The sequence below is a fragment of the Arachis hypogaea genome, chromosome 18 (assembly GCF_003086295.3).
Source record: "Arachis hypogaea cultivar Tifrunner chromosome 18, arahy.Tifrunner.gnm2.J5K5, whole genome shotgun sequence".
Lineage (NCBI taxonomy): Eukaryota > Viridiplantae > Streptophyta > Magnoliopsida > Fabales > Fabaceae > Arachis > Arachis hypogaea.
The window spans coordinates 62,252,943-62,263,797 of record NC_092053.1 but is presented as its reverse complement, the minus strand read 5'-3'; positions in this window follow the sequence as shown (position 1 = coordinate 62,263,797).

The window sequence follows — 10,855 nt, the reverse complement described above, 5'->3', positions numbered from 1 at the left end:
CTTTTTGAAAGGCTTCCACCACTTGACAAGATTATTCAAGCTCTACTTCTTTCCAAGCTTCCTCAAGTTCAAATGCTTCCTGATGAGTGGATATTTTATACGCTTTTTGGCATCATTTTCATTATGTTTTGTTTACATTTTATTATGTTTTCGTAGGTTTTAGTGCAAAATTTACATTTTTGGATTCTACTTTCTATTTTTGTGTTTTATGGTGCTTTCAGGTATTTTCTGGCTGAAATGGAGGAGCTTGAGCAAAAGTCTAATTCAGAAGCAGAGAAAGGACTGTAGATGCTGTTAGGATCTGACCTCCGTGCACTCGAAGGCGATTTTCTAGAGCTACAGAGATCCAAATGGAATGATCTTAATTGCTATGGAAAGCTAACATCTAGGGCTTTCCAGAAATATATAATAGTCCATGCTTTACTGGTGCACAAAATTGTGATCCCTGGTAATGGCTCCAGAAACTTGGTGCTCTAATCTTAATTCATGATTTGTCACAACTTCGATACAACTAACCAGCAAGTGCACTGGGTCGTCCAAGTAATAAAACCTTACGTGAGTAAGGGTCGATCCCACGGAGATTGTCGGCTTGAAGCAAGCTATGGTCACCTTGCAAATCTCAGTCAGGCAGATATCAAATGGTTATGGAGTTTTCGAATAATAATAATAAATAAACAAAAAATAAAGATAGAAATACTTATGTAATTCATTGGTGAGAATTTCAGATAAGTGTATAGAGATGCTTTCGTTCCTCTGAACCTCTGCTTTCCTGTTGTCTTCATCCAATCCTTCCTACTCCTTTCCATGGCAAGCTTTATATAGGGCATCACCGTTGTCAATGGCTACATCCCATCCTCTCTGTGAAAAAGGTCCAAATGCTCTGTCACGACACGGCTAATCATCTGGAGGTTCTCGATCATACTAGAATAGGGTTCACCCTCCTTTTGCGTCTGTCACTACGCCCAGCACTCGCGAGTTTGAAGTTCGTCACAGCCATCCTTTCCCAGATCCTACTCAGAATACCACAGACAAGGTTTAGACTTTTCGGATCTCAGGAATGGCCAACCATGGGTTCTAACTTATACCACGAAGATTCTAATATCTCGGACTCGGTCCTCTGTATTAGATATCTAAGAGATACTCATTCTAGCTTATTTGCATGTAGAACGGAAGTGTTTATCAGGCACGCATTCATAAGTGAGAATGATGATGAGCGTCACATAATCATCACATTCATCATGTTCTTGGGTGCGAATGGATATCTTTGAAGCAGAATAAGTTGAATTGAATATAAAACAGTAGTACTTTGCATTAAATCATGAGGAACAGCAGAGCTCCACACCTTAATCTATGGAGTGCAGAAACTCTACCGTTAAAAAATACATAAGTGAAAGGTTCAAGCCTGGCCAAATGGCTAGCCCCCATGATCTAAGAACTAGACGTCCCAAGATGTCAAATACAATAGTAAAAAGTCCTATTTATACTAAACTAGTTACTAGGGTTTACAGAAGTAAGTAATTGATGCATAAATCCACTTCCGGGGCCCACTTGGTGTGTGCTTGGGCTGAGCTTGAAGTTTACACGTGTAGAGGCTTCTTTTGGAGTTGAACGCCAAGTTGTAATGTGTTTTTGGCGTTCAACTCTGGTTCGTGACGTGTTTCTGGCGTTTAACTCCAGACTGCAGCGTAGAACTAGAATTCAACGCCCTTTTGCATCGTCTAAACTTGGGCAAAGTATGGACTATTATATATTGATGGAAAGCCCTGGATGTCTACTTTCCAACGCCGTTGAGAGTGCGCCATTTAGAGTTCTGTAGCTCCAGAAAATCCACTTTGAGTGCAGGGAGGTCAGAATCCAACAACATCAGCAGTCCTTCTTCAACCTCTGAATCTGATTTTTGCTCAAGTCCCTCAATTTCAGCCAAAAAATACCTGAAATCACAGAAAAACACACAAACTCATAGTAAAGTCCGGAAATGTGAATTTAACATAAAAACTAATAAAAACATCCCTAAAAGTAACTAGATCCTACTAAAAACATACTAAAAATAATGCCAAAAAGCGTATAAATTATCCGCTCATCATTTACTTTGAAAATAAAGGCCCAAAACTGGCGTTCAACACCAGCCACCAGCCCCATTCCTGGGATCCAGCGCCCACAGGGGAGCAGCTTGCGTCCAACGCCCAAAAGGGAGTCCCAAGCCAGCGTTCAACGCCCCTAAGGGGTACTAGCTTGTGGATTTCACTCGAGCTCAGCCCAAATACTCACTAAGTGGGTCTCAGAAGTATATTTTTGTACTATCAACTTAGTTTATTTTATTTCTATAATTCTTAGTTAGCAGATTAGTATATATAGGAGGAGATCACCCGTTGTTTAGGATCTTCTTCCTCCCCCATTATTTTTGAACACTATTATGTACAATATGAGTCACTAACCTCCTAAGGTTAAGGTTAGGAGCTCTGCTGAGTTTCATGGATCAATAATATTACTGTTCTAATTCAATATTTTTGATTGTATTCTCTTATGCAATCTCGTTCTTCATCTTATCTTTTCAAATTTTGGTGTTTTCTTGTTAGTAAAGTTTAAATTTTGAATTTCAAATATTTATCTTATCTTTTTTATCTTTCTTTGAATTTCAAAAATCCTATGTTATTTTAAATTCAAATTTTAAAATTCAAATTTCAAATTCTTATCTTATCCAAATTCAAATTCAATTTTCAAAATTCAAAATTTAAAATTCAAATTTCAAAATTCAAGTTTTCAAAATTCAAAATTCAAATTTTAAATTTCAAATTTCAAATTTCAAAATTCTCAAATTTCAAATTTCAAAATCAAATCTTTTTTAAAATTCAAACACCAAATCTTATCTTTTCAAATCTTTTTCAAATCTTTGTCATATCTTTTTAAAATCTTTTTCAAAATCTTTTTCAAAATCTTTAAATTTTAAATCTTATCTTATCTTAAATTCAAATTTTAAAATTCAAATGTTCAAATCTTTATCTTATCTTGAATCAATTTAAAATTTCAAAATCAAATCTTTTCAAATCTTATCTTTTCTTGTTGACTTATTCTTTCAAATCTTAATCTTTCTTTGACTTTCTTTTTAAATTCAAATTTCAAATTTCAAAAATTTAATTTTCAAATTTCAATCTTTAAATTTTCAAAATCAAATCTTTTACTTTACTTTCAAATCTTGTTGATTAGTTATTTACTTATTTTATCTTATTCTTTTTTCTACTCTTTTTTCTCTTTCCTCTTTTTCAAAACCTCCTAACTAATTCTTCTCTCTTCTTTTTCGAATATTCTTACCTCTTTCTCTCTCTCTCTCTTTTATTTTTGAAAATCATCTACTTCTTTCTCTCTCTTCTTTTTCGAAAACCACCTTTAAAATTTTCAAATCTTTTTAATTAATTAGTTGTCTTAAATTTTCTTTTATTTTTCTTTCTTCTTTTCAAAATTAACAATTAAATAAAATAAAAACAAAAAAATTAATTTCCTTTTTTTTTAATTTCAAAAATTCAAATTCCATCTCTCTCCCTTTACCTCCATTCTTTTTGTTTTCTCAAGACATCTTACTAGAAGTGATCTATACTCTGATATAGAGACACGCACTTTCCTATTTCCTTATTTCTTGACTGAGTGTATAGGAATAGGAAGAGTTCACCATAAACCCAAATGGGGATGAACAGTTCAGAAGAAATTTGGGGTCTTATACAGCTCCCACTCTTGACTTCTATGGAAGCAACATTAGCATACCTCCTATTGGAGTAGCTAACTTTAAGCTCAATCCACAGTTAATCATTCTAGTGCAGCAAAACTGCCAGTTTTATGGACTTTCACATGAAGAGCGCATGGAATTCCTTGCAGAATTCCTGTAATTAGCTGACACAGTACACACTGAGAGAGTAGACCAGGATGTCTACAGACTGATGCTTTTTTCCTTTGCTGTTAAAGACCAGGCAAAGAGGTGGTTAGACAACCAACCCAACTCTAGCTTGAAAACATGGAATCAACTGGTGGACAAGTTTTTGAATCAATACTTTCCTCCAAGAAAGCTGACTCAGTTGAGATTAGACATCCAAGGCTTCAGACAAAAAGTTAATGAATCCCTTTATGATGCTTGGGGGAGGTACAGATTGATGCTACGGAAATGCCCTACTAAAATATTTTCAGAATGGGTAAAGTTAAACATCTTATATTACGGACTCACAGATATGGCTAAGATGTCCTTAGACCATTCTGTTGGTGGTTCAATCCACATGAGAAAGACAATTGAGGAAGCTGACGAGCTCATTGAGACAGTTGCTAGCAATCAGCATCTGTACTCATCTGGTGAGACTTCAATGAAAGGAGAGGTCAAGACAGTGACCATTGAATCTAACCGTCTAGAACAGAATGAATCATTAACCCAGCAACTACGCTCACTTGCACAACAAATGTTGAAATTTTAAGAGATGCTATAAGAAGCCGGAGCCTCTAACAGAACTATAGAGGCACAGTTGAGTCAAAATAGACAGCACTTATCTAAATAGATAAGAGAAGAGTGTTTAGCCCTCATTAGTACCAAGGAGGTTGAGCATAAAATGGTACCAACTGTTGAAGAACTAAATGAAGAAGAGGCTCAAGAAGATGTTGGAAGCACATTGTTGCACGCCCCTCTTATGGGAAGAAAGCCTGAAGTACCACACCCTCAGATGCCTCAAAAGGAGACCAATGAAGAGCACTGCTCACAGTCTTTGGACGGCTATAAGAAGCTACAAATCAATAGTCCTTTTTCTGAGGTTTTGGAGCAATGGTCTCTATTTACTGGAAGAAACCTCTCTGATACTGAGAAAGGCGAATTAGTGATGAGGTTACAGAAGGATTACATGATTATCAAGGTCCTTCAACCTCCACTACCCCCTGACAAAGAAGGTACCTCATGCAGAGTACAATATTGAAGCCTCCTCTCTTGGTGAAAACTCATACAATTTCCCCAGACATCAAACTTAAGTTTGGTGTTGGGCAGTCACCACCCATCAAGGAGAAAGGTCCCAAGAAGAAGATGCATAGGGGATGGAGAAACAATACAACCCCTACCCTAACAAGCAAGGAGAATCAAGCTCATCACACTAAAAGAGAGTTTGTTAGGAGGAATCCAAATTTGAGGGCACTAATCTCCTCCTCTTCTCCCATGGAGTTATTTCTGTTAACCAACTAGAAGAAGAGGAAGAAAGTCAACAATCGAGTGTCAAGCTAATGACATTAAAGAAGCGCTTGTTGGGAAGCAACCAAACCATGAGTAGAGTATTTCTGTTCTTATTTCTTTTGTTTATTTTCATTTGAGTTTATTTTAGTTTATTTTTAGAGTTTTCCCTTGCTTTTAATGTTTGTGATCATGTGTAGTAGTTAAAACAGAAACAGAAATAGTCAGAGCTGGAAACAGAACACCTTGGAGCAGAGACTTTGCTGGCGTTGAACGTCAAACAAGGGGGCCAGAGTGGGCATTCAATGCCCATGAGGAGCGGCAAAGCTGGCGTTGAATGCCAGCCAGGGAGCATATAGCTGGCGTTGAACACAGCCAGGGGACAGAGCTTAGGCGTTCAACGCCCCAACAGAAGCACAGACCTGTCGTTGAACGCCAGGAAGGAGCACCCCAATGGGCGTTCAACGCCCTATAAGGAGCACTAAACTGGCGTTGAACGCCAGCCAGGAGCAAGAGCTGGGCGTTCAATGCCCAAAAGGGGGCAAGAAATTCGAATTTCCTTGTCTCCCAAGACCGGTGGGTCCCACAGAAACTCCACCTACCCTACCTACCTCACCTTCTATCTCTCCCTCTATCTTCTTCTTCTTCCACTCTCTCACTCCCAATTGTTCATATTTGCTCGAGGATGAGGAAAACTCTTAAGTTTGGTGTTACAAAGGCTTTGCTTTTTTACTTCTACCACTCCTAAGTATGGCACCAAAGACTGGTGAAACCTTAAGGAAGAGGAAGGGAAAGGCACTTGCCTCCGCTTCCCTTACCTCATATGTCACCTATGCAATTCAGCCGAAATTGTCACAGAATGAGACATCCCCATTAAGGAGGATAAGCCAATCACTAAAAGAAGGATGGAGCATGTTAGAGAGCCAACACATGGACCAGAGCAAGAACATATAGAGCTTCCTCAATAAGAAATCCCTGAGATGCCTCAAGGATGTATTTTCCTCCCCAAAAATTTTTTTGGGACCAATTGCATACTTCTCTAGGAGAATTAAGCTCCAGCATGGACCAACTGAGGATGGGACGTCAAGAGCACTCTTCCATCCTCTATGAAATAAGAGAAGATCAAAGAACCCTGAGGGAAGATCAAAGAGCCATGAGGGAAGAGCAACAAGGACAAGGGCGTGACATAGAAGACATCAAGCGCTCAATTGGATTCCTAAGAGGAAGCAGCAGCCGCCGTAACTAAGGTGGATTCGTTCTTTAATCCCCTATTATGTAACACCCTAATTACCCTAAGCCTTACCTCGTGTCATAAAGCAAAGTTTAATCAAAGGTTACGACAAGTCTAAAGTTCATACGTATCTTTATGTAGAAAGAAATAATAATTCTAGAAGCCTGATGAAGGATTAAGCTCAAAAAATAGAATTTGAAAAGCGCAAAACATTCACAACGAAGCTACACTAATCAAGGCACAAGATATATGTACAGATATGAAGATATATAAGGGTATAAGAGTCTAGCAACGGCTCACGGAGTTTAAGCTAGCTAGTTGTATACAGGCATACAGAGTTTAGAAAAGTAAAACAACTTATACAGAATTTCCTCTCAAAGTAAGCCTCTAGGAAAAATAAATACAAATGATGAGAGAACTAAGCAAAATAAACCAAAAGACTTCAAAACATAGCTAGGATCCTCCGCTCTGTCACCATCAAAGCAACTCACCGAGGTGGGTTACGACCTGCATCTGAAAAACAACAACAGAGTATGGAATGAGAACTGGAGGTTCTCAGTATGGTAACAGTGCCTAGTGATGTAAGATATAAGACTCTTGGATGCCAGAGGCAATCCTAGAGCTTCATATCCATCATGAGATTCAGGCTTAAAACATAAGTAAAACTTTAAAACATAACTTAAAACCATGATAATAAAGGGGTAATCTAACTTAGTGGAATTTTTAATCTATTCATTTCATCGCTGTCTGACAGCCTTCACCAACCTATCCTCCTTGGATCCCATCGCCTTCCGAACCTCCTCAATCCCAGTAGAATACACAGAAAATAGCAATGCAAGTAAAACATATGTATAAGCATGTATATCAAGTAATTTAGATAAGCAATTAGACATGTTACACAATTAGGCAAATAATACAAGTCGGCAAAGCAATCAAACAGATAAAAGATGCACATGATGAATGTCTGTCCTATTTGGCTGTGATATCACATTTTCGGTTCAACTACAAACCCGACACATCTCCATGGAGATGTAGCCCTTCGGTCTCATATTGGGAACCCCTGAGATATCGTGCCCGAATCACTGTCCAGGATGTCAGTGCCTGCACACTATAGTGATTCCGAAGGGATACGAGCGGGATACTCTTGCCACAGACCTCACATCTTAGCGTAACCGGGATAAACCTACTGTCCTTACGGCGCTGCGACCTCGAAAGCCGGAATTAACCTACCGTCACTGCCAGGCACATATCGTCTCAACAAATCTCTGTATATAACAGTAATCCAGTGGTTTTTCAGAAAATCATTTTTCAATATATCAATAATTCATCATTCCATTCCGAGTCCCAGACTCATCTCAACCACTGTTCAATTCATAATTTTCACAATTCTTTATATCAATCGCTATTACAGTACTTCGTCATCTCTCTCAGCTAATCCGTCATCAGTACACCAGAAACCTAAGCCTCCATTTTCTAAGTTCACATAAAATTCACTTATTTAAGTTCTTAATTGTCCTCTATTAGTCCTTAGACCTAATCATTAACTTTACCCTTAATTTACATCTTAGGGAAGTTGAAAAGGATTAGAGAACCTTTTGAAAGCATGTAAAAATCATTTTTCTGCAAAACAGGGGTCTCGCGTACGCAAGCCTCTGTCTCGCGTATGCGTGCTGTTTGAAAAGAGGTGGTCACGTACGCAACCACCTACTCGCGTACGCGAGTGTCTCAACCCAAAAGGGTTGCTCGCATCGCGTGTTGAAGTTTGCGTACGCAAGGATTAAAAGTTGCTTGCTCGCGTACGCGAGTTACCCAACCCGAATGGGTTGGTCGCGTCACGTGCATCCTGTCGTGTACGCAACCCATACCAGACTTAGAAAAATTTCAAATGCTGCAGAATTCAGCTTTTGGCACCAAACTTTGAATAGTCATAATTTCTCTATAAAAATCCATTTCCTACAATCTTTATATCAATTTAAAGCTCTCAATGCCACCTTTAATTTAAAACAAAGTTCATTCAAGTTCAAGCTTTGAGGCTCAAGTTATGCTTTGTCAAAGTTCACCAAAAACTAATTTTTACCAAAAACTACAAGGTTCTCAACTTTCCAAAATTCATAACCAAAACCAAGTTAAAACCAAACTAATTCGAAGTCACATCAAATCCTACCCTTTTGGGTCACAATTCACCACTCTTACCAAATTTGCACTGACATTATACACTCCTCAACTTCAATAATCAATTATATTACACTAAAATAATTCCTCACCCAACACAATCATTAGTGCACACGAATCCTCACACTTCGTACACAGAACCAGCAAGTGCACTAGGTCGTCCAAGTAATACCTGAGTGAGTCAGGGTCGATCCCATGAGGATTGTAGTTTGAAGCAAGCTACGGTTATCTTGTAGATCTTAGTCAGGTGAATAGGCGATGTAGGTATATTGTTTAATTGCATAAAAGAAAATAAAGAGAAAATATTACTCAAAACTTAGAAGTTGTGTAAACTATGATAAGAAGGTGGTCAAGGCTTAGAGATGCTTTGTTCTTCTGGATTAATTCTGGTCTTACTGTCTTCTTCAACTGTGAATGATTTCTTCTATGGCATGCTGAATGTGATCAACGCCGATTGAGAGGTCGCCAATGCTCCTCCAGATCTGAAACCCAGGGTTAGTGTGGATCCATTCTGATTGAGGGTGAAGCTCCTGCAGTCCATTCTCCTTAATGATCCTACTCAAAATGCCACAGAAAAGGTCGAATCTTCCAGATCAGAGAATGTTGCACCTTTGGGTTCTAGCCTCTACCATAAAGACTCTAATCTTCCCATACCTCGGCTGAACTAATGTTTCAAGAAGTCCCCAACGAAGTCGTGGATTAGCCGTCTAAGAGAGTATAATCAAGCTAGTGGTTCAATGCTTTCCAGTTACGTAGTCACACGAACCCAAGAAGAACACGGGTGGTTGTCAGGCACACGGTCTTAGAATGAAGAACGAAGATACATCTTAGAATAGAGAATCAAACACGGATTGAAAAAGAACAGTAATACTTTTATTGATCCATAAAACTCAGCAGAGCTCCTCGCCTCAACCTAGGAGGTTTAGAAACTACTGATGGAAAATACAATCATAAAATGTGTAAAGTGTGCGTCCCTCCTTTAATGAGAGGTGTAAAAGTCTTTAAATATTAAACTAATGACTAAGGATTACGTTAAGAAGGGTAAAACAGTCTTTTAGTGCTAAAATCTACTTCTAGGGCCCGCTTGGTGAGTGTTTGGACTGAGCTTGATTGAGATCCATGTGCTAGGAGGTCTCTAGGGCATTGAACGCTGGCTAGGGAGTCCTTTATGGGCATTGGACGCTGGTCTCTTCTCCTTTGGGCGTTGGACGCCAGAATAGTGCAGGAAACTGGCATTGGATACCAGTTTTGGGCCTTCAATTCTGAAGCAAAGTATAAACTATTATAAATTTCCGGAAAGCTCTGAAAGTTAGCTTTTCATAGCCGTTGAGAATGCTCTATTTAGATTTCTGTAACTCCAGAAAAGCTCTTTCGAGTGCAAGGAGGTCAGATCCGGACAGCATCTGCAGTGCTTTCTCTGTCTCTGAGTCAGACTTTTGCTCCAGCTCCTCAATTTCAAACAGAAAATACTTGAAATTGCATAAAAACACAAAAAATCAAAGTAGAATCCAAAAATATGAATTTTACACTAAAACCTATGAAAACTTAATAAAAATTAAACAAAACATGCTAAAAACTATATGAAAATGATACCAAAAAGTGTATAAAATATCTGCTCATAACAACACCAAACTTAAACTGTTGCTTGTCCCCAAGCAACTAAAAATAAAGTTGGATGGAAAGAAGAGTAAGATATAATAAATCTCAGAGTTTCCAATGAAGCTCAGTTTCAATTAGATGAGTGGGACTTAGTAGCTTTTTGCTTCTGAATAGTTTTGGCATCTCACTATCCATTGAAACTCAGAAGTGTTGGTCTCTTTAGGAACTTAGAATCTAGATGATATTATTGACTCTTCTAGTTTAGTTCTTTTTTATTCTTGAACACAGCTTTTAGAGTCTTGGCCGTGGCCCCAAGCATTTTGTTTTCCAGTATTACCACCGGATACATAAATGCCACAGACATTTTAACTGCGTGAACCCATTTGGATTGTGATTTAGCTTTGCTAGAATCCCCAGATAGAGGTGTCCAGAGTTCTTAAGCACACTCTTAGGATCTTTAGATCCTTTAGGGTTATTGGCCTTTTGCTCTTGCCTTTTGGTTTTAAGAGCTATTGGCTTTTTCTACTTTTTCTCTTTATATATATTTTTTCTTTTATTGCAACATGCTTTTTCTTTTTCTTTTTGCTGCTTTTTCTTGCTTCAAGAATCAATTTTTGGATTTTTCAGATTACCAATAATACTTTTCCTTTTTCATCATTCTTTCAAGA